Here is a 24091-nt window from a genome sequence, read left to right as displayed (position 1 = left end):
GGCCATTCGTTAATGCCAACGGTCCGATGCCACTGAACAGCAGGGAAAGGGCAGTTCTAGTGTGCTCTGCATTGAAAGCATATTGAGTGGTGCTTGTAATGGAAGACAAAGGAGTCTATCCAGTGCTTTCTTCTTGGGACTTAAAGTGCTCATCCCAAACCATAGCAATGGGACGCTTATGCAGGCCACGGCATTCTTCTCTATGCAAGGCATAATTCTCCCCCATGCCCCATTGCACCACTGCCTCCTTCCATTGAAAGACACAAGAGCGGGGGGGGATCTAGGGTATATTCCCAGTTGACAATGTTGACACCCAGTCAGGTTTGTCAGGGCATTCAGAATTGGCTGCCCAATAAAGAGACAGTGAGGGACAGGCCCAGATCATGTTTATTAAATCCTGTATTGTGCTTGGCAACTAGGACAACTGGAGGAGTCAGTGGGACACATGGGAGTGGATTTTCAGAGGTTTCAAATGAGATCTATGTAGAACACAAATTGTATAAATTTGAAGCAGGAGTTGCTGGAAATCCTACTAGGGTACTCTATAATGAAGTTCCATTCTTTGTAATAGTCTTTGTAATGGAGGGCGCAGGAGAGGTCTTCCTCCCACTTGGTGTGCAGGGTGGTTAGGGGGCAGCGAGATGAGTGTGTAAGCCATTTGACTAAGCATCAACCGTGGCTCATGATGTGGGGCATAATGTGAGAGTGAGTCAGTGTAACGTAGAGCATCGTTCTAGTAAAATAGAGCTATGCAAAGTAGAAGAGACTGTGGAGAGGGCTACTTGTGAGAAAAACGAGCAGTGTCGTTTACCTACTTTTAAGCGTGCGCGTACAGTCAATTTCAGTCAGGTGGCCTGCCAGCCAAAAGGATAGCCACTGCAGTTGTCCCGCTAAAAGGCCTTGAAGTCCAGGGCACCCATTCCACCACTACTAGACAGTGACTGCAACTTGGGCAGGCCAATTCTGCATCTCCTGGGACACCACATCAGGTCAATTAATAAGGAATTGTGTAGTTTGACGACTGGAACAGGAATAATCACAGGTAGGTTGAAAAAATGATACAACAGGCAGGGCAACCTGACTATTTTGGCTAGAGACCGATAGGGGCAGAGTAACCCAGAATCCAATTGAGATTTCAACGAATTAATAGTTCTCATAAGGTTGCTAACCAATAAGTCCTTAAGGTTCCAATATATCTGTATGCCCAAGTATCGAAACGTATGGTGGGTTAATTGTATGTTATCACTATCAGTGCCAAAAGGAAGAGTAGACTCAACTGTAGTATTGGTGAATGAAAAAGCATGGGATTTGCCGAAATTTACTTGGAGACCAGACAAGTTACCAAACCAATGAAGCACCCTGGATAAAGGTCACAGGTCCATTTTCTGATTGCAGATGTATAATATCATATCATCTGCATATATCGATGTGGCATGTGCAATAGTCCCCTGTGGGATCCTCCACCCCAGTGCGGATCATCTGATATGTTGCACCATGGGCTCCAGCACCAGTACAAATAAGAGTGGTGAGAGAGGGCAACCTGTTTGGTGCCACAGGACACCAGGTATGGTGAGGAAATGAGCCACCCAGTCTGGGCTTGTGTAGTGAGGGCAGTGTGTAATAGTGGAATCCAGCGTATGTAGGTGGGGTGGATGTTGAACTATGCAAGGGCTGTAAACATAAAGTCCCACCCAAGCTTATCAAATGCTTGTTGTAAGTCCAGGGAGAGACAGCCGGCCTCCAGTTAATGATCCTGAGCAGTGTCCATGATTTGATTGAAGCGGCGAATGTTGTGTGGTGTTATGGCGTGAGACAAAACCACACAGATGCAGATTTTTTAAGTGTGGGAGCAAGGGAGAATGCCAGCACTTTGCTTAAGATTTTATTTCGGTGTTTAACAAGTGTAAAGGCCAATAAGAGGACATATCTTCCAGGTCGTGGCCCAGCTTCAACAAGGAAGTGACGACCACCTGGCTTGTGGTGGGGGCAATGAGGCCGCTTCGAGCGATGCTGTATAAAGTCATTCTTGTTGTGGCACCAAGTGAGCTGCAAATGTGGCGCAACATTCATGAAGTAATCCATCCGAACGAGTGAGATCATCAATGGCTTGCCGTGTTTCACCAGGCACGAACAGATCACCCAAAGCTTCCCGGTCAGCAGCTGATACACTGGGTGACCACAATCCCTCTAGGAATGAATTATTTTCCACGGTATACAACGTTTACCACGCATTTTTTACCACGCACTACACTTACAACGCAGGCATTACCACGCATACCATTACAACGCATTGCGCTGGGGGGCGCTCTAGGATAGGGAATAAGTTTAATTTTATATCCAACACCTTCCCTAGTGTCCACGGGGACTGGAGTTGGAATATAAAATTATTCTTACCACTATCCAGCACCTCAAAGCGCTATGCGTTGTAACGGTATGCGTTGTAAATACCGCGTTGTAATGGTATGCATGGTAATGGTATGCGTGGTAACGTCATACATCCATTTTCCACAGGTTCAGAAGGTGTAGGGGCTGTATATAGAGTGGTGTAAAAGTTTTTAAAGACTTCGTTGTTACGCGGCTATTCGGGGATGTGAGCACTAATAAGATATGTGTGGATGGCGGCGTAAATGGGTGTAGGAACTGTAGGGGACACTGGAGATTTATCCCCCCCAGATTTTGGAGGTGGGGGACGCAAGAGGCAATGGTGGGGGAGGAAAAGGGGGACATGGGAGACAAACGCCAATGAAGTTTAAAAGAGACAGCGATGCAGTCCCTGTTTAAACTTCATTCAATTCCATTCGGTGGTTAAAAGTCACCATAAAAGCATACACATATTTACATGAATAAAAAGTCATTAAACATTTTCAAGATCCTCATACAAAAATATTAGTATAACATGGAACGCAGACAAAGGAATATATCATTTTAAAAAGGTAAATCGGAAACATTTCATTCATCTCCCCTAGTTAATCTTAGACGGAGCGCTACCTTAATAAAATTCATTATGCTACACAGTGTTAAGGGGTCCGATGCTTTTTGTAAAAAGACTAATGCCTCTCTTGCATGTTCCAGTTTAGCTTTTTTTAAAACATCTACAAGAAATCTGCGCCTGGGCATTGTAAAAAAAGGACTGAGTAAAACAAAGTGAAGGGAATCCTGCGGAGACCTATTGTCGCAGCCGCAGGATCCCTTCTGTTCAATTGTTGTTGCAAATCCTGCTGGTGAAGCCAACATAAAAGGGAGTAGGTTCAGTCTAAAACGGCACATCGAGAATCTATCCTGTGCGTTATGCATAAGGTACAAATATGGCTCCATACCCTCAACACTCTTCACCATGTTGTGAGCCCTCACAGTCTTTTTTTTTTTGTTCAAATCTGTTTTTATTGTGAACACAGCGATAAGCCTACAACCCCGTGCTGGGGCCGGCCACGCACAAAGAAACTTGTGGGTGTGTGCCACCCTGGGGGGGGGGGATGGAGCATTAACACAGCGCCCTGCCTACAACCCCTCAGAGGGGACCGGCTGCGTGGCTTAGGGGCAGTGGTGGCAAGAGTTGGCCACATGTAGGTGTTACACCGTTGTGCGGGGGAGGCGCGCATGGAAGTGAGAACTGCAGTGCCACATTTTCTAAAGGCCCAATGGGGCTCAAACTGCCCCGTAGGGGGGCGGAAGCCAGAGTGGCAAGTAGGAAGGAAGGAAAGGTCGGAGGAAAGTTAAGTAGAGGCGGGAAGAAGAGGGGCCAGGGGGAGAGTCATCAGCTGCCAGCAGGGGGGCAAAACGCAAGGGGGTGAGCAGTGTGGCTGGTCGCAACAATGCCTGCACTGGGGAGAGTGGTTAAGGGCACAGTCTGCTCGGGTCGGCAGGGATAAGGGCGTCCTCAAATAGATGCAGAGCGCGAAGCCTAGGGGGCATGTGGCGCGCGTAGCTGATGGAGCACAGTTGACGCACGAGGGGTTCCCATACTGCCTTGAAGCGCACGCCCCTCATTTGTATCCGCGCCATGAGCAGCTCCATAGCCAGTACCTGCCAGAGGCGCACAAACCAGGAGGCTATCGGCGGCGCTTCAGCCCTTTTCCAGTATAAAGCGATGAGTTGCTTGGCAGCGCCTAGCATGTGAAGCGTGAGGATCCAGTCGCTGCGCGTGAGGGCCCTAAGCGCAGGGGGTTGAATGCCCAACAAGAGCGTGCAGACCTCTTCAGGCAGGGGGAAACCCACCACCCTCTTGATGTGGCTGAGGACCTCCTTCCAGAAGACAGCTAGGGTGGGGCACATCCACCAGATATGCACGAAGTCCCCAGTCGCAGTGCCACACCTCCAGCACAGTGGCGAGGCAGTCGGGAACATTTTGCTGAGTCTCAAGGGGGTATAGTACCATTGCGTAAGCATCTTGTAGGCGTTTTCCCTCAGCGGGATGCTGCGAAAGGTTTTGGGGATGTCGTTCCACAGCCTGGCCCACTGAGAAGGCGTTATGTCAGCACCCGCCGCCGACTGCCATTGCCTCTGGTAGGGGTGCGCGGGTGGAGTGGTGGGGTGCTGCAGTATGTTATAAATCTGGGAGATAAGCCTCTTCAGCCCTCCTAGGGAGCGTGCCAGTTTCTCGAAGGGCGTATAGTCCCTGGTGGCAGCCCGGTACACGTCATCTCCCATAGTCCAATGGCGCAGTTGGGCGTATTGTAGGCCGGCGGTCGAGGGTAGACCGAATTCCTCCCTGCAATCGGGCCATGACTTAGGTGATCCTCCAAGAAAGAGGTCCCCTATAACTCTGCAGTCCCCCTGTGTCCAGCTCTCAAAAGCGCGGGTCCGGGCAGCGGGGGGAAAGTGCGGGTTACCAGCGATAGGGGTGTGCGGAGAGGGGAACGTGGTAAGGCCTTTGGGCACCGCCACCCTGTCCCAGACGTCCAGGACCGTTTTCGTCGGGACCGCCATATACGCACTCCTGGAGCGCGCCACTCGCGGCAGCCAAGGCAGGTCCCAGATGGTGCGCTCCGTGACCACCCGGTCCATGTGGAACCAGTGCTTGTCGCTCTCTCGCACACCCCATTCTATGATAAACCGAAGATGCGCCGCCCAGTAGTAGTGGAGAAGATTTGGGCAGGCGAGGCCGCCCCTATCCCTCGGTTCCATGAGGACTTTCTGGGAAAACCGGGGGCGTTTACCTCCCCAGATGAACAACGTGAGGTCACGTTGGAGACTCTTAATGCAGTGGAGCGGGATTGGGGTGGGTAAACATTGAAAAACATAGAGAATACGGGGGAGGACCGACATCTTGACCGCGTTGAGCCGTCCTAGCCAGGATACCATCAAGGGCTTCCATTTGCGCAGGTCCGCCAGGACTGCTTTGCGGCAGGACGTCCAGTTCCGCGCGGACCAGGAGTCCAGGTGGGGCGTCAGGTCCAGACCCAAGTACTTGATGTGGCTCTCCGCCCAACGGTAGGGCACCACCCCTTTCAGGAAAGTGACCTCGTCCTCAGGGATGGTGAGGTTGAGCGCCCAGGATTTGGTGTGGTTGATTTTAAGGCCGGACGCCCGTTCAAATAGGGAGAGGACATCGTGCACCGCCGGGAGGGAGTCCCGAGGACGTGTAAGAGTGAGGATCAGATCGTCAGCGAAAAGCGCCACCTTGTTGTCACGTCCCCCGTGGGGAATGCCGTGAATGTCAGAAGTGCGCCTAATCAGCGCCGCCAATGGCTCCACCGCGAGGGCGAACAAGAGCGGTGAGAGCGGGCACCCCTGCCTCGTGCCCCTGTGAATCGAGAGCGGCGGCGTCAGCTGGCCGTTGACCCGGATTCTGGCCTGTGGTCCGAGATAGGGGGCCATGCACCTGGCGATCATTTTAGGACCAAAACCAAGTTTCTGGAGGACTGCCCTCAAGAATGTCCAGTCGACCCGGTCGAAGGCCTTCTCTGCGTCCAGCGAGAGAAGGCAGGCCGGGATGTCCCAATGTCGCACCTTCCCCACTAGATGCGCCAACCTGCGCACGTTATCGGCCCCCTGTCGGTCCCGAATGAATCCCACCTGGTCCGTGTTTATCAATCCCGGCATGTACGGGTCCAGTCGTTTGGCCAGGATCTTGGTGTAGATCTTAAGATCGGTATTCAGGAGGGCGATAGGGCGATAGGAGGCGCACAGGTCGGGGTCCTTCCCAGGTTTAGGGATCAGGGCGATCTCTGCCAGGCCCATATCGGGGGACGGGCCAGTGGTGTCAGAGAAGGATCCGTACAGCCGCAGCAGGTGCGGGCGAAGCTGGGTCAGGAACAAGCGGTAGAAGGTCAACTGCAGACCGTCCGGTCCCGGTGTCTTACCAGGGGGGTGGTCCTTGACGGCCGCTGAGATTTCCTCCTCCTGCAGGGGATCTTCCAGTGCAGCCGCACATGCCGGTGACAGCGGAGATCCCTCGTAAGCCGTAAGAACGTCCTCCCGCGCCTCCGCAGAGGTAGGCTCCTCTGCATACAGGGAGGAGTAGTAGGTGACAAAGGCCTCCTGCTTGGCTTTTTCGGTGGTGGCGCTGGTGCCATCCTGCCGCCTGATGGTGGCGATGTGGGCCCTGGCTGCACGTGCCCGCAGTCTACCTGCCAGCAGGCGTCCTACTTTGTCCCCGCCCTCGTAGTAGCGTTGCTTGAGCGCCAACAGGGAGCGCTCTGCCTTATTGGTGCGCAGCGTGCGGAGTTGCCCTCTGAGGTTGGCGAGCGTTCTCTTAGACGCCTGCGAGGGGCAGTCCCTGTCCCGAGTTTCCGCTTGCTTGATCTCACTGGCCAGGTCGGTTTCAAGCCTAAACACCTCCCACCTCCGCGCCACCGCCAGGGAGGTAATGTGGCCCCTAATAGTGGCCTTAAAGGCATCCCAGATCGTGTGAAAGGGCAAGTCCGGGGTATCGTTAACGGCGAAGTACGAGTCTATGGCGTCGCGGATGCTAGCAACATCCTCCGGGTCCCGAAGGACACTCGGCGGAAGTACCCACCTCCGCTCCCGAGCGGCATGGGCCAGCGGATCTTGTAACAGAAGTTCCACATGTGCGTGGTCCGATAGGGAAATGTCGGAGATAGCGGCAGTCAAGGAATCTCGGGTCAATTCAAGGGAAGTGAAAAGATAGTCTATACGGGAGTACGTCCTGTGGGAGTGAGAATAAAAGGAGTAGTCCCGGGTTCCCGGGTTGTGGTAACGCCACACATCCACAAGCCCCAGGTCCGTAATCTGCGTTCTAAGGGCAGAAGACATTGCCCCCGCGCCATTAAAGGAGGCTCCCGCTCGGTCTAAGTCCGGGTCCCACACTAGATTGAAGTCCCCGCCCAAGATCGTGCAGGGGTCGCCTGGTGGGAACTGGTCCCGAAGAAGCGCTTGGAGGTATTTATCCTGCGACTGGTTGGGTGCATATATACAGCCCAAGGTGAACTGTGCACCACCCATCTGCACCGTGGCTCGGAGGAAATGCCCGTCAGCACTCTTGAAGGGTTTCGTGGGTCCCCGTCTAAAGCCAGCCCTGCAGAGAATTGCCACCCCCGCCGTTTTAGTGTCAGAAGAGGCCCAGAACTGCGTGGGGTATCTAGGATGCGCCATGCGCCTGGTATCCCCCTTCAAAAGGTGCGTCTCCTGGAGGAGGATGATGTCAGGGGAGTGGTGCAGGAGATAGCGCCATAGCTGATTCCGCTTGTTGGGGGAGTTGAGCCCTTTAACATTGAGTGACAGGACCTTCAGGGGTGCGGGGATGTTCGCCGTCATCGCACTAAGGGGGGCGGGGCTGCGCAATCACCCATGAAGCATCTCCCCCCTAAGACAGGGCAGCGTTCGTCTCCCCCCGCCCCCGCTGCGCCAGCACCCGCAGGTCCCACCATGCCACCACTCTGCAAGCGCGGGGAGAGAACCAGAAGAAAGGGCAGCGCGAGAAGAAAGTAGGGAGAAAAGAGAGAGAAGGAAAATAAAGGATACATAGAAAAAGTACAACCAAAACAGGCCAACAGGGCCATCGTACAGTGTCCCAAGTACCGGACATCCTCTACCCGAGGGTTCGGATGAACACAGGAATGTCACTTCCTACGGGACAAAGTGAGGGAACGGAGATCTGGGTGGTTGAAAGCAGGTCATCTCGCTGCCCATCCACCCCGCTGTCACAGGGAAGTCCGGGGGTAGTTCGAGCCGGGTGGCCCTTAGGTCCAGGCCAGACAACCGCAGAGGCGGCCCACAAGGGAGGAGGGGGGCCCCACCACCATGAACAGCAGGACAAGGTCATCGAGGCGTGAGAGGACAAGTCCAGATGCCCAGGGGACGAGTGTAGGCTCAAGGCAGCATGGGTCTCATCTTTCGAGGTCAATGATCTCCTGGAGTTGAAGGACGGTCCTCTCCCTCGGTGCCGGAGGCGAGAAGCTGGGAGGCCTGCTCCTCGCGGTCGCCCTCAAGGGAGCGTATGTGCGCGATAATGTCTTGCTTGGCCTGCGAGGTGGAGAGGCTATCCACCGGGGGGGACCGGCGATGTCTGCGCACCGTGGACCAGTCTGGGCGTGGAGGGGCTCTCTCCGAGTGACGAGAGCGGGGCGGGCTGTAATCAGGGGACTCCGGCATGCCCAGCAGTTGCGCCGCTTCCCGGTAGGACCGGAGGGCCCTACGCTTGTCCTCCCACCAAAAAATGAGGGCAAAGGGGTGTCCCCACTGATAGGAAACATTGAGGGCCCGGAGTCTCTCTGTGATCTGGCGGAAGACCTTCCTCCTGTGGAGCGTGGTGGGAGCCAGGTCGTGGAAGATCTGGATCCTGTGTCCTCCATAACGCAGGTCCGGGTTGTCTCTTGCCGCTTTCAGTATGGCCTCCTTCTCCGTGAAGTAGTGGAGCCTGGTGACGATGTCGGGCAGGAGGCCCGCCTTGCCCCCCGCTCCAAAGACTCGATGTGCGCGGTCAAGGCGCGGTGGGGGAGCGTCGTCCTTGCCCCATACCTCGTGCAGGAGTTGGGCCACGTAGGCCATTGTATCAGTCCCCTCTTCCCCGGGTGGCACACCCCGTATTCGGAGGTTATTCTGGCGCCCCCTATTTTCCAAGTCCTCCTGCTTGATCTGGAGCTGGATATGCTGCTCCTCCAGGGTCGCCACCCTCTGCCAGATCTGCTCCAGGTCTTCAGTGCGGGAGTCGACCGTTTTCTCCAGATCGTCAACCCGGTCGCCCAGATCGGTGACCTCCTTGCGCAGCTCCTTGACACATGAATGGACCTCCGACCTGAGGGACCCAATTTCGGACTTTAAGTCAGTCATGAAGGAGGACATGAAGGCCTGGGTCACCGGGGGGGAGTCGGCAGGCGGCAGAGGCATCCCCCCTGACGATGAGGGGCCCCCGGAAGAAGGCGGCGAGCCCGCTTTGCCCCACATGGCGGCCACAGACGTGCCCTTGGTCGTCGCTGCGGGGGGGGTCTGGCTTGATCCCCTTGCCACGGGTCATGGTCCACTCGGGGTGTCCGGGAATTACGGGGGAAATGAGAAGCTGTCGCGAGCAGCCCCCGGTCCGCGTTGGTAGTGCGGCCCAGGGAGGCCTCACGGATGCCCCAAAGGTCTAGCAGCACAGGGCCAACGAGCGGGGGCGCCAGGCCACAAGGCAGAAGATGGCGGAGAGCGGCAGGGGTCTCTGCAGGCCGGAGTCAGGGCAGTTCTGCTATCAGTCCACAGGGCACGCCAGGGCAGTAGGGGTCTGGTGCGCAGGGGGGCTGCGTGAGCGGGTGGAGTGGCTCCCCACCTCCGGTTCCGCCGCCCCAGGCAGTCAGCCAAGGGGACAAGGCGGCGTGCAGACAGGGGGGGGGTGGAGGAAGACTGTGCCCTGGAGTCATCCCGCGGTGGCCAGGAGCCGGATCTCGCAGGATGGGGACCTCCGGTGGCTGTAGCAAGGCTCGGCCTCCCGTTCCTGCCAAGACCAGGGCCTCCCCAGGTGCAGCGCCCAAGCAGCCCCACGGCCCTCCGCCAAGTCCCTCTAGGGCAGTGGGGAGCTCGAGGGTAGGGGGGCGCGCGGGTAAATGAGCTGGCCTCCCTCCTCCAGGTGCACCGCCACACGCAGCCGATGAGGGGGACAAGATGGCGGTCGACTCTGCAGCAGGGCCCCCCTATTGCCGGACCCCTCCAGGGATGAACAGGGGGAGGGGGCGGCACGAGAATTGCAGCTCACCAGGAGTGTCCCGCGGCGGTTGAAGGATCTGGAGCCGGGTCTCGTGGGGGGAGGGCCTCCGGCGTCTTCTCCGGGCCCGGCCCTCCGTTCCCGCCAAAGCCGGGGCCTCTCCCTGTCGTAGCGCCCGGGCAATCACAGCGGTCTCCGCCGGGGGCAGCCCGGTGCCAGCAGCCGCGATGGAGCCGCCCAAGCAGTAGTCCGGCTCCACGGGAGGGGTCCGCCGCAGGCGGGGCACAAGGAGCCGTCAGCACCTCGCCAGCGTCGGCGATCGGCTTCACTCTGGGAGAGCCGGGCTAGGCGTCTCGGCGGCAGACCCCGCAGGAAGATGGCGGCCAGGGGCCGATCGCGGAGGTCCCGGGGCTCCGGGCGTCAGCAGCGGGATCCCCACCGGCCAGGACTCGCCTCCGGGGTAAAATGCTGGTAGGTGCACAGCTCACAGGGGGCTCACAGGGGGCCCCCAGGGGAAAAAGCCCCTCGGACTTCGCGAAATCAGGCAAATTGTACAGCGGGGCAACAGAGCTCGCACGAGACGCGTCCGCTCACATCGCTGTCTCGGCCACGCCCCCCTCACAGTCTTTTTAAGCCCTTCAGCCTCAGCTCTACGTTGACTTTTCAACTCTAGGAAAGATTTCCTTACTTGCATCTTGTGCTGGGCTATAATTGTTTCAGGGTTAGTGAAGAGGTGCCCAAAGCCTATTTCCTCTTAGGCATTCTTTACATAATTGAGCCAGGAAATACGCATACATTTGTCGCTCTCTAAACAGTCCGATAAAATTTCTCTGCTTAGAGACGCATCAGGATTAACCCAGATTTTTAACCAGGCCACAATTGGCCTGAGTTTTACCAGATCATCTAGGTGTGGCCTCCCTAGTTCCCTGTGTGCTATAGAGCCAGCAGTACTTGGAGGTACCCTCGGGATGGATTTTAGATATTTATTTTCTTCCCGTTGGATTCTTATGGTGTTAACAAAGCCCCATACTTCTGCCCCATAGATTACTTTAGAGCATGATACAGAGCTGTACAGGTTCATCACCTGTTCCGGGCTCCATCTACCTAACCTCCTGCCATAACTTGCTATTGCCCCGTTAGAAGCGATCATTTTACTACAACGCTCCTCCACCAGGGGGTTAAACTGTAAGGCCCCATCAAAAGTTACACCTAGATAAGGGAACGTTTTAACCTCTTCTACTATGTGGCTTCCTATTGTATAAGTGAATTTAGAGGAGGTTTTTTTACCAGCCAGGAGCACATAGGATTTACCCAGGTTAACAGAAAGATCTAGGGCCCCCATAAACTTTACAAATCCATCGATCAAGATTTGTAAGCTTCTGGGTGTGCGTGCAATCAGGACCGCGTCATCTGCATAAAGCAGAACAGGAATATGACGCGACCCCACCCTTGGGCAATCTGCCTTTAAACTTAACAGATGCTGTTCCAAATTGTTAATGTAAAGGGAGAACAAAAAAGGGGCAAGAATGCAGCCTTGCCGGACTCCACTCATGCAAGGAAAAGGGTCTGTCAGGCCCCCCTCCCTGTTAAATCGAACCCTAGCCGTAGTGTCACTATGCAGTTCCCTAAGAATGTTGATTAGGCCACTCTCTATCCCCATACTGGACATCATGTTCCATAGTTTCTCCCTGTTGACGTGATCAAATGCTGCTGCCAAGTCCATGAATCCCATATAGATTGATTCATCGCTGGCCATGGTATATTTGGCAGTCAGCATATAAAGGTTCAGGCATTGATCACTGGTGAATCTCCCTGTCCTAAATCCATATTGGGTGTCCGAGAAGATGTTGTTTTCTTCGGTCCACTCGGACAGTTTGTTGAGGATCGCCCTACCCAGGAGTTTAGCCGATACGTCAATCAGGGAGATAGGGCGATAACACTTGGGATCGTCCCTATTGCCCTTCTTAAAATCGGCACAATTATGGCTTTGGACCAGGACGGTGGCAGACCACAGGTAATGGCAGTGTTTATGACCCTGGTCATTAAAGGGGCCCAGAGTTCTATGCTGCTCAGAAACAGGTCGGGGGGGGGGGTTTCCGTCAGGGCCCGGGGCTTTGTTTTTTGTCAGACCCTCTATCCCAGCAGTAATCTCCTTGATAGTAAATACGACCGTAGAAACCTGGGTTGCGAATTCAGGTGGCTCTACGGGAGTACCGGGCTCATGGTTATACAGACCCCTATAGGGAGTGACCCACTGTTCTGGAAGAATATTAAACCCTATCTCTGGGGTATCGTTTTCCTCGAAAGTGGGTTTATTGATGATTCTCCAGAAGCCCGCTAAGTCCTTTCTTTCCCCTGCTTCTCTTAGGTCTGCCCACGCTTCTGCCTGCAGAGCGAGTTTCCTCCTCTTGGTCTCTTTCTTATATTTCTCCCTGCACACCTTGATTTTTTGGGGGTCCCTTGGTTTAAATTTAAGGCAGCTTTTGAGCTCCCTCAATGCTTTGGAGCAATCTTTATCAAACCATCGAGGGTTACCGTGGTTCCTTGTGGGAGCACTAGTTTTAAGTAGGCCATCAATCAGATTTGCGATCTGATCGAATGCTTCCAGTAACCTTGAACCGTGGACTTCTACGTCTAGACAATCATTAATGGCAGTTTTTCCAGCGTCCACCAGGGCCTTATAAAACTTTTCCCCATCTATTTTGGACCACTTTAATCTCCTGCCTTGATCTGTTACCCTCTGTGTGATTGTTCGATGGTCTCTCCTTTTTGATCCCACCCTATACAACAGCTCCAAAACAAGTGGGTTGTGGTCGCTAAAACTGCTCCATTCAATCCCTACTCTAATTGTCTTATTTAGCAGGGATCTTGAGACCAGGATGTAGTCGATGACAGATGAGCATCCTCTGCCCTTGAATGTGGGAGGGAGTGTACCATCTTCCTGTGTGCCTATCAGGTTAATAGTATGTTCAAGATCATACTTGAGCCGGAGCATACTAAAAGCTAACCCTGTCGGGGTATGGGAAAAATGTGGCCCCTTCTCCCTAGGGCATTGGGACCAATCTGTGTTTGTTGGGGCCAATGACGGACAAAGGTGGCAATTAAAGTCTCCCATGACCAGCAGCGCATATGACTGCCCCTTTTTCTGGACTATGATTTCCTGACCCAGCCTATGATCTAATTCAGCTACGAGTGAAGTATGGTCTCCCGCTATCTCGTTGTTATAGATATTAAAAATAATGAGTCTTAGTCCCTTCCCAGAGAACCGAACTGCCTGGATCCCGTGAGACTTCCAACCTGCGGAAGACCAACTGCCCGCAAGGTCTAAATCTACGTAAATGGATAATCCTCCCATGGCTCTCCCTGATCGTGATTTTTGCGCGGGTACAAAGAAACACTTATACCCCTGCAAGTGAAAGTTATTCTCCAGGGCCCATGTCTCCTGCAGGCTGATTACGTGGAATTTTCTAATGTAATCAAGCCACTCCTTATTGTTAAATTTGCCTGCCAAACCTGCAATGTTCCAAGAAGTCATTCTCAGTACCTCACCACTCTGCTCTATTCCCCCTTGTGGCCCCAATTGTATCTCCCGCTCAGGCCCTTGTATATCCAGCCTGTGTCCCCCTCCTATACATTCAATATTTGTAACCTTGGACCCATCTACCACCGACTTCCCAACCCTGCTAGATGGAGTTTGCTGTGCCAGGAGGCTTTGCTGCTCCGACTCCTCCACCAAGGCCACTTTTTCCCCATCTCCTGGAGGGGCGGTATCTGTTTGTCAATCTACCCCCTCAAGGCCACTCAAACAATTGAACCGATTGAAACTCTGAAAGAGTGGCTCTGGGCGGCTAAATAATGGCCTGGGGTTAAATTCATGATGTCTTCCCCTCCGACCAACCCTCTCCCAGTTATCATAGGTTTTAAACGATTGTGCCGGGGCAGGGATGGGGGGAAAAAAGAAAGAAACCTGGAGGGTTTGAATAGTTGATACCCTAGATATATTCTTTCCTTGGCATACATGAGCGACAGTTCCAGCATCCCTGAAGCTCACCAATATGCAGTCCCCTATTATAGATTTATGTGTTCTCCCCACCCATGGCACCCTTCTAACCATTATTATTTCATTGTTTAGATGTACCGGGAGCGGCCTGTTTATGTTTAGCCACTTGATTACCCTGCTTTTTAAGGAACAAAAATCCTCAGCTTCACCAGCTTAAAGTGGGGGGACACCCACCATGACTACCGTGTAGTCGTTTGCCTCTGGAGGTAGGTTGGGCCTACGTGGCCTGGGGGGAGGCTTCATTAAAGGTGTCGGTGCAGCACTGTCTACAGGCTGTGCCAGAGGGACAGGGTCTACAGGGGGAGTGGGCCTATTAGAGTTAGATGACTTAGTTGGTACAGGATTAGTCCTCAGAGGCTGTGGGGGGACCACAGCTTTCACAGCCTGTAGGGGAGCTGAGCTCATTGCGCTATTTGGGGGCTGCTGGGGGGCCGTAGGAGTGGGAGTGAGCTCCTGTGATCTTCCATGGGGGCCAGCCGGTGATTTCAGACTACTTAATGTGGCCTCCAGGATGGTGAGTCTGATCTCGACCTTTTTAATACTTTCACTAATTGGTAGTAGTAGCGACCTGAGGAGGAATTCCAGGTTACCTAGCGGGGCAACAGAAAGGGTGACGTTAGCAGTGTTATTACCTGTATCTTTTATCGTGGCGGGGGCCATAACATCCTGTGCAGTGGGTTTGGATTTTAATTCATCCACTAATCTCTCAGGTGGGGTAGGGAGTTTAGATGACCCCCCAAACTCAGAGTGGGGGATTTTCGATTTGTTTTTGCCCTGAACACCCCTCGACTTCCTCCTACGTTTGTTTGGGGGGGCCCATATACTCCTTGTACAGTGGCTGGCTTCAATTTGGCTTTCCTAGCTTTCGGGGCTGGAGGGGGTTGAGAAATCAAGTCAATGGTCTCCCTGCTTGGGCTTGTAACTGGGGTTAGACTCGTAAGTGGGACAAGTGGAGTGTTCGTACAGTCCCTCAGCAAGAGGGGGACATCGTCTATAGAGGTCGACTCTTCAGTGAGCAAAGTAGAGTGTTCACCAAGGGGCCTATGTTTCAAGTTCTCTATAGAACGTCTCCGCTCTGCCCTGAGTCGGATTAAGGTGCTCTCCTTGTCCCCATCACCCACAGCCCGAGGAAAGTAATAATCTAAAGTCCTGTTTTTAGCCCCACCCTGCTTCATGGGGGTACCCTCCCTTGCTGGAGACGGCATTTCAACAGAGGTTTGATGTTATTAAATGGGAGCTATATCAGCTAATAAAACCAGGACTCAGAAATCTGAAGCCAGAGGGTAGGCCCAGCCCGGCCTACGACGGCCTTAGACGGTCCCGCCCTTGTCCCGGGCTTCTCCCGGCGCGCTCCCGCCAAGCGGTAGCACTGGTCACCTTTAACACTATAACAATGGGTTCATAGGCTATTGGGCGGGGGGGGCGTGGCCAGCGGGGAGAGCTGCCCAGGTGTTGCTGATTGGGCGCGCAGGGACTCCTGGACACTGGAGTCCCTGCCTGTATTACTCGCAGCCCCGCCGACACACTTGCCTGCCCCGCGCTCCCCTCAGGGTGTTCCACACAGTCAGCAGTCCTTAGTTTCCACGATCCTTAAGCGCTGCGGGACCCGCAAAGCGGGTCCGGCGAGGCGCTGGGCGAGACCATGACAGACAGCACTTGCAATCCAGAGGAAGGCCAAAGGTCAGTTGCACAGGCACGAAGAGAGTCCCAGTGGGCTATGGGCAGGAGTCGTTTTAGTTCCGTGGGCGGGGGGGGCGTGGCCAGCGGGGAGAGCAGCCCAGGTGTTGCTGATTGGGCGCGCAGGGACTCCTGGACACTGGAGTCCCTGCCTGTATTACTCGCAGCCCCACCGACACACTTGCCTGCCCCGCGCTCCCCTCAGGGTGTTCCACACAGTCAGCAGTCCTTAGTTTCCACGATCCTTAAGCGCTGCGGGACCCGCGAAGCGGGTCCGGCGAGGCGCTGGGCGAGACCACGACAGACAGCACTTGCAATCCAGAGCAAGGCCAAAGGTCAGTTGCACAGGCACGAAGAGAGTTCCAGTGGGCTATGGGCAGGAGTCGTTTTAGTTCCGTGGGCGGGGGGGGGCGTGGCCAGCGGGGAGAGCAGCCCAGGTGTTGCTGATTGGGCGCGCAGGGACTCCTGGACACTGGAGTCCCTGCCTGTATTACTCGCAGCCCCGCCGACACACTTGCCTGCCCCGCGCTCCCCTCAGGGTGTTCCACACAGTCAGCAGTCCTTAGTTTCCACGATCCTTAAGCGCTGCGGGACCCGCGAAGCGGGTCCGGCGAGGCGCTGGGCGAGACCACGACAGACAGCACTTGCAATCCAGAGGAAGGCCAAAGGTCAGTTGCACAGGCATTCATTTTTCAGTGCATTAAAAGCCTGGGGACTGAAAAACGAATGAAATTTACATAGACTGCTGACTGTTTTGCCGTTGCCCGGGCTGCTTCAACTTCCATGACACAGAGGATTCTGATCTGATCTGTGTGCTGTTCTCTAGTACTTTACAGGTCATTCAAAGGCCTTTTAAAAGTAGAAAAGGCATTGTTTTCTTTTGTAATTACTTCTTGTTCCCCCTGCTGTATCGCACTCTCTTCAGCCCACTTGCGAAGTGTCAATTAAAGTCTTGTTGGGGACATATAAACATTGATGAATGGCTCCATTAGCATATTTCTCATCCATTAACAAATGCACAAAAGCAGTAACTTGTTACAGTCAACTACTACAATGGAGAGGTTATGTAAGTTTCCTTTAAAATATAAATGAGCAAGACAGCTACATTGTATTGTTATATCAACATTTCTATAGCGCTTTCCTAACGCTTGTGAGTCCCATGGCGCAGTAATAAATATTTGACAGAATATAAATGTTAATTTTTTTTAAAAATTTTAGTGCCTAGAAACCATTCATATCACACAAAACACTACTTCAACAAAATCTTTAATGAAAAAAGTTATATTCCGTCAGCACGGTCTATAAGTGATTTTATTTAAAAGGCCTAGCCCTCCATGTCCACCTGCTCTTCCCATTCCAGGTAATTGTTTTGGTTAGCAAAGTGTATTGTGGGTTCTGTAGACCCTATTGCACTGTAAAGTGCACGTAACATTTTCCTTCGACGGAAGCTGCTTTGAGGGGTATTGGGTGAAAGTATGAGCCATTCAACAGCGTTAAACACTAGGTCTGCACATCTGAAGGTTGGTACCCTTCATATCATACCAAAATAATCCAACATAGGCCACAAGGCACTCACACCCTTCCATCATACATTAGAATCAGTTGAGAGTAACCTATCTCTCACTTCTTCTCACCTCCAATTCATGCATAAGAGAAGCGTAACCTCACAATAGGAGCACAACTCTGATCACCACATACAACAAATATGCAACCTTAGAGCTTAAGCTGGTACTAATGAGGTGAAAACTTTGCCCATACAGTGCAATTTGCTTTTTACAGCTACATAGTTTAGCAGATGTCATATAATTTGCTCTCCCGGATTTGTGGGCAATCCATTGTTCTGAGAGTAAACCTCAGCTAGTTAATATAGCGGTGGGTGAGCCGAATCAGAGCCGAGCCAAAGGTCTGTCTTGAAGTCCGTGAATGACCTGAGCCCTGAAAATATCTGGCATGAAAATTATACAACAAATATCACTTAAAATATGATAAAGTCGGTTCAAAATTCAAAAAAGTGTATTTCTTTAACATGTGGAAGTTTTGACATCAATACGTCACATTATAGCAATGCACTAAGAAGCATTTATTCAAAGTGATAGTTTTTAAACATGAACCTAGAACCATTCTTGTCCTAACGGTTGCCATGTTAATCCTTTATGCAATACACATTCTTCTAAATAGAGCAACTTTACAGTCTATTAAATGAAACACTATAGGTTTTGCACGGCTGGTTCTCTGAACTCATGTATTTGAAGGTACTTTCATATGCAATAGTGAAGAAAAAAAAGGGTAAAATAAAATAATTGCCTAAGATCACACTCTTTCCTTAAGCAGGAAAGCCATGATTAATCCAGGTTTTCTGATTTCACTTTGTAAAATCAGCCACTAAATTGAAATGTATTTGTCTCTCCCTTTTACCTCAAATGTTAATGTTTTGTTTTCACCTTTTCGTGCATGAGGGTGGCAAGCATAAGCCACATGAAAGCTCGGCTTGTTATGGGCTCGAGGTTCCAACAGGAACCAGCCTTCAAGCTCGAGTCTGTTTGAGCTTTCAGTGTCTCACCCACCTCTAGGTTAATTTGATTACTTTAGATATCTGTATGTATAACCAGTCGGTACACTGGCACTAGTGACGTGTGTTAATGGACTTATGAGTCCCAGCCTGGGAGTGAAAGCACTGCGAATATTTAGGACAATTACAAAATATATTACATGCTACACACAGTAGAAGATACACTGGCAGAAAAGATGCAGAAAGACTCAAGGGGAAACTTACTATCTTTTTTCACCAGGTTTGCGTCACAAATTAAACCGATGCAAACCCGTGACAAACCCGTGACAAAGTGTTGTGCTAGAATTTACTTTCTAACACACACCTTAATTTGCTTTAGAAAGTTACCTAACATAACGCAAGGTAGAGCTAAGTGCTACCTTGCGGCAAGGGCTTGTTCCATGGGTTGTACATGGGCAGGACGAGACAACAAATTAACAGGGAGAGCCTAGCTAAGCCAGAACCGAGCCAATGGTCTCACTCGCATCTTAGAGCATGTTCTAGGGCCAAACTCAGAAAATATTTGCTATGTAATTCATAATACAAACGTCATGTAAATGATAATAAAGTTTTTCCAAAATTCAAAAATGTGTCTTTCTTTAAGATGTGGAAGCTCTGACATTAACAGGGAGCGCTATAGCACACCACGAGAAGTACTTTTCAAAAGTGAATGTGCTTTCATTGGCGAAAATGAAGGATAAAGTTTTGGTGAAATAGAATATTTTCCTAAGAACACAAAATTTAAGCGTGAAAGCCACAATGTATTCATGTTTTCTGTTTTTACTTTGTACAAATCAGCCAGTAAATGGGTATCTATTTGTCTTTCCTTATGTTAAGGCTATATTTTTACCTCTTACTGCATTTTTCTACAGTTTTTTAAATGATAGCGCAAACTCAAGCCATATGTATTGGAGCGCTTTATATGATGAGAACCAGTTACATTACACAAGATCACATGCATTGTTTACTGGCATGGGGAGATTAAGTGATTGGTCTTGGTCAGGGAGAAGCACAAAAGTCACTAAATTAACCTGTGCTTAGCCCTCTAGTAGCTTGGCCCAAAAACGGTCAGGCTTAACTCAGAGGCACTGTGGTAAGTTACTATGCAACACTAAAACTACAGGAAAGTAAAAACACACCACAAGAAAAACCTCACACCAATTTAGAAAATTATGTAAAATGTAATAAATAAAATGAGACCAAAATGACAAAAATCCAATCAGTAGAATGGGACATATGCGATTATAATGTTTTAAGTAAAATAGTCGAAAGTCGAAGGCAGAGACAATACTAAATTTCTACTTCCGAGAGAAAATGCTTGGATACAAAAAGTTTCCACACAAAAGCCTTTTGGCTTAAATGATAGAATTGAACTATCTTGTTACCTATGAAATTGCTCCAAGGCCGATTCTGTAATCCCTGTGAAATTTCACGTTTATATGTTATGTTTTGAATAGTTTTTCTGCACGTATGTATCCCTTGAACTTTGTTAATCACAGTAATATCCCTAACACAAACCTTGTCCATCACCTGACATTATCCAATAGCGTACACAACTAAGACCCTGGCGAGTAAAGCGAACCTTGACGGGTTCGATCCCCATCTCACCCCTTTTTTTCACTTTGTTGATCGTGTATCAGTTTTAATCATTTTTTTTACTCTTAATATAGCTGCATACATGTCGGCTATCATCTGTAACACCCCAGCATGATTCCAACTATTTTATATGCCAATAATATCCGACAGACAGGTACCAACACACTAGTCTATCTTCCGTGCTTGTTGTCACGTGATCGGAACCACAAACGTTTATGAAACGCGATCAATGGCGGATACGTCCTGACCTGCGTCCACAAGAGAAGAATGATCGCGCTGACACTACCGCAACCCTTTCAGGTTAGTTATCCAAACCCTGACACGGCAACTACAGGCTTTGCTATCGCGCGCACATTATGTTCGATTACAATATTGGTTTTCTTGATTTTCGATCCACAGATACTACCACGCTAAACCAACTTCATAGTGACATGTAAGAAATCCCACATTAACTTCATTGTTTTTACACACTTGGTAATCGAGGTTTTTTTAAGGTGACACCTTAATCAGGCACCCAGCATTTATCACGCCCCTGTAATTTGACATGTAATATGACATCACACACCCCATTTACTGTATATTGTACAGGATACATACTGAGAGTCTGTCTACTTATGTTTCATTTTTACAGTGTCTTTTTCCCTGATGAAGGGCACAACTACTGGCCCGAAATGCATTGGAACTATTTGAAAGACTGTCATATGGTGAAAAATATGAAAAAACTGAGTATCTAATGTTTACTTTTGGAACACTCTTGCAAATTATTTTTTGGAATTAAAAACAACGAAATATTCAATATACCCAAGAGTTTATGAATCCTCTGTTCCTGGGAGGAATAATTGTGTGCCCATAAGGATGGAACCAGTGACCCACTGGTTCCACAGATGAATCATAGTTGTTAAGACGCCATAGGACACTAGACGTCACTCATGGAGCACCTACAAATTTGACAAATTGAACAGACAGTTAAAACAAGCTGTGCATCTGCCCTACCAGTACTAGTGTTAAGTAAAATAGCACCAGGAAGCTGAAAGCTCTAACTGTGGCTATTTGGTAGCTAGATAAGGACAAAGTCATAAGTTAAGGTCAACCATAATGGAGTGCGGGCCAGATACAGGGACCAGGTTATTTATTTTGAAAAAGGTTACCTTGTCAAAGTCGTGCGCGTGCAGTTAAAAACTTCAGGATTTCACAGGAGGAGCTCAACTAAAGCCAGCCAAGGGTCCAGGACAGGAGGTGAGGCACATAATGGGAAGCAGGAATTCACTCCAGCAGAGGCCGGCAGGGCTCAGGTAGGTCCAGTGGCAGCTCCAGTTGCATGTCCAGTTGAAGCAGGTCTGCTGGGAAGGTGCAGGGAGGCCCCGGGAGCCTGTTGAGTCCATGTAGCTCATAAAAGGCAAGCTACCTTACCATTAGGGTCACTATGGTAGTCCTGGGTTGAAATAATGTACCTCTCCCTTTAAAGCAAACAAGGCAGGCCTCTAGAAGCAGGGCAGTCTTCTGAAGAACAAGGCAGGCCTCAAGCTAGAGGGCAGTCTTCTGAGAAACAAGACAGGCCTCAAGCAGCAAGGCAGTCCTCTGAGAAACAAGGCAGTCCTTAACCAGCAACGTGCTAAAGGCGATTTTGAGTCCAACCAGCGTGTTGGTGTTCGAGAAATAGGTTTCTCCTAATCTCCCAACACCGGAGGGAGTGGTTACCCCAGTGGTTCTCGCGAGAACCCTAGAGCCGAGGCAGCTAAACATTGTGGCAGGACAGGTGGTTTTTAATAAAAGAACAAGCAGTGGAGACATATTAACGATTACGCAGGAGGATAATACGTGACCAATGAATAACCTTGACGGTTTTTACGCACTATGAGAGAAAACGTTTTCTCTGGTTCTAATGAGTCCACAAATAGTCTGAAGGCCGAAATGCGCTGACCATTTCCCTTCTGGGAGAAGGAAAAATCCACTAAGGCGGAATTACTGACCTTTAGTTAAGAGACTGAATTAAAAAGCCTGGGAAAAGATGGTGGTCCTTATAATTAATATTTTTGTGATGGAATTTCAAAAGTATATGGTAGATGAATGGAACCAACAGCATATGTGAAAAGAGGTGTATGAATATGCCTGGGAAGGGTCAAAAGTGACCACACATATGTATACAATTCTGTTTATGTTTTTCTGATTTAAAGTCATATTTTGTATATTGATGTTTGTTTTATAAAAAGAAAAACAAATTATATGAAAAGGAAATAAAATAACGCCAACAACTAGGATTTGAATTATATAGTTTTGTGAGTCTTTTAAGTAACTGGAGTGGTGGAGTGGTGTGGCTCACTGGTTAGAGGCGGCAGACCCGAGAGCAGAGAATGGCCTGGGACCAGGGTTCGATTCCCAACGCGGCAGGGTCTTGGACCAGGATCAGCGGACTTGATAATTCTCGCCTCGGTGCCTACTATAATCAGGGATCACACTCGGCAACTCTGGGCATTAGCTTGCCTCATCTCCACAACGGCCCCTCACAAACGCCGGGGATGCCTGGTTTCACCTTGGAGACTCCCAGGAGGGACTATCTCACAGGGAAAGCCAGGACACGGGTTCCCCAGCGGTCTATAGCGCTACGAGGCCTGCGGTGCGGGTAGCAGTGCGCTTTACAAGACACACAATTAATTAATTAATTAATTAACTGCTGCCATAATTAGTTTAAATGGCAAGTCAGACACATTTATTGAGTTTGGTATAAGAATGTATGGTTTCAAAGTTAATCCTGCACTCATCCTTTTTGTTATTCTTGGTCAAGCAGCAGTGCAGTACCCTGAAGTACAAGTCAGTCTTTCTTTAGTCTTGCACAGGTCCGGGAGGTTGGTTTGAGGGTCCAATATTTATACTGGGTGTCACCCTTTGAAGTGGGATAACATTCTAGACGTCTGGCTCTGGAATTTTCTACCTTCCTCTGCCAGGCTCGAAGAGGTCTGGGGTGACAATAGACTGACGTCAAGTTCTTTATGAGTGTGCTGATGCAGCTCCTTTGAAATGTAATTGGGCCAGGGAACAGCTCCTCTGCTCCCATCCTGCCAACACCCAACCCCCCCTCTGTCTCACTGTCTGGGAAGAATACACAAAGGCCAACTTCCAATCACAACCAGTCATGTGATACAGGATACAGGCTGCAGGCACCCAATGAATAGGACACGGAAATATCAACTTTCTAAAAGTGGCATCTTCATAATTGTGACTTAAAACCCAACTTTACCATTAAAGAGGGGTTTAAAATACAATTCTTTAGACACCAAAAATTACCTACCTACCTGTTCCCAATTGAAAGTTATCACTAATTAAAAGAAATACGGTAACTCAATGTTATCCTATGGGAGAGGCAGGCCTTGTAGTAGGGAAAAGTGAATTTAAGAGTTGTTCCCTACCAGGACATGCAAACCTTAAAAGCACGTGGTCAATGTTTTAAATATGCTGCACCCCCCTATTGGCAGTTTAGCTTAGGGGGTGACATGCCTGGCAAACTAGTTATTTCACCCGTTCGAAATGACAGCTATAGGCTGCACTGGCAGGTGTGAGACATGTTTTAAAGGGCTACTTAAGTGTGTGATACATTAAGTGCTGCAGACCCACTAGTAGCATTTGATTAACAGGCGTTGGGGGCATGCAGTACCACTTTACTAGGGACTTTTAAGTACATTAAATGTTCTAATTAGATGTAAACCAATTTTACCACACGTAAAAGAGTGAGCACATGCACCTTACCACTGCTTAGCAGGGGTAAAGGGCACAGAGTCTTAAAAGCTAACAAAAACAGGTTCAGAAAGCATGAGGGGCAAAGACAAAAGGTTTGGAAATGACCCTGCATAGAGGGCCAACTCCAACAGATACTATTTTTATGAATGGTGTCCCATTGCCTAAGATACTCTTAAATTCCAAATCAATAAGCTATTATACAACTAACTCTCCAAGAGTAGCAACAGTGGGCAGTCAAGGTTTAGTTGAGGTAACAGAGGGATGGCGACTTCCTTAAAGCATGATGCATTATTCACAGCCATTAAATTTCACTGAGTGATTACAGCTTTGTCTTTCAAAAAGACCAATGGCTTATTGTAGAGAATGGAGGTATGGGCTGAAACCTCAAAAATGGCCGCAG

General features: G+C 50.2%; 1 protein-coding gene across 1 annotated transcript in view; it reads right to left on the bottom strand.

Moving 5' to 3' along the window:
* CRYBG3 (crystallin beta-gamma domain containing 3) overlaps positions 1-24091 on the bottom strand; it is a 1124543-nt gene that overhangs the window by 721792 nt on the left and 378660 nt on the right. The window lies entirely within an intron of this gene.

Source organism: Lissotriton vulgaris, chromosome 8 (assembly GCF_964263255.1).
Source record: "Lissotriton vulgaris chromosome 8, aLisVul1.2, whole genome shotgun sequence".
NCBI classification, from domain to species: domain Eukaryota; kingdom Metazoa; phylum Chordata; class Amphibia; order Caudata; family Salamandridae; genus Lissotriton; species Lissotriton vulgaris.
Note: the sequence above shows the minus strand (reverse complement) of the source record. Positions and strands in the feature narration are given on the sequence as shown.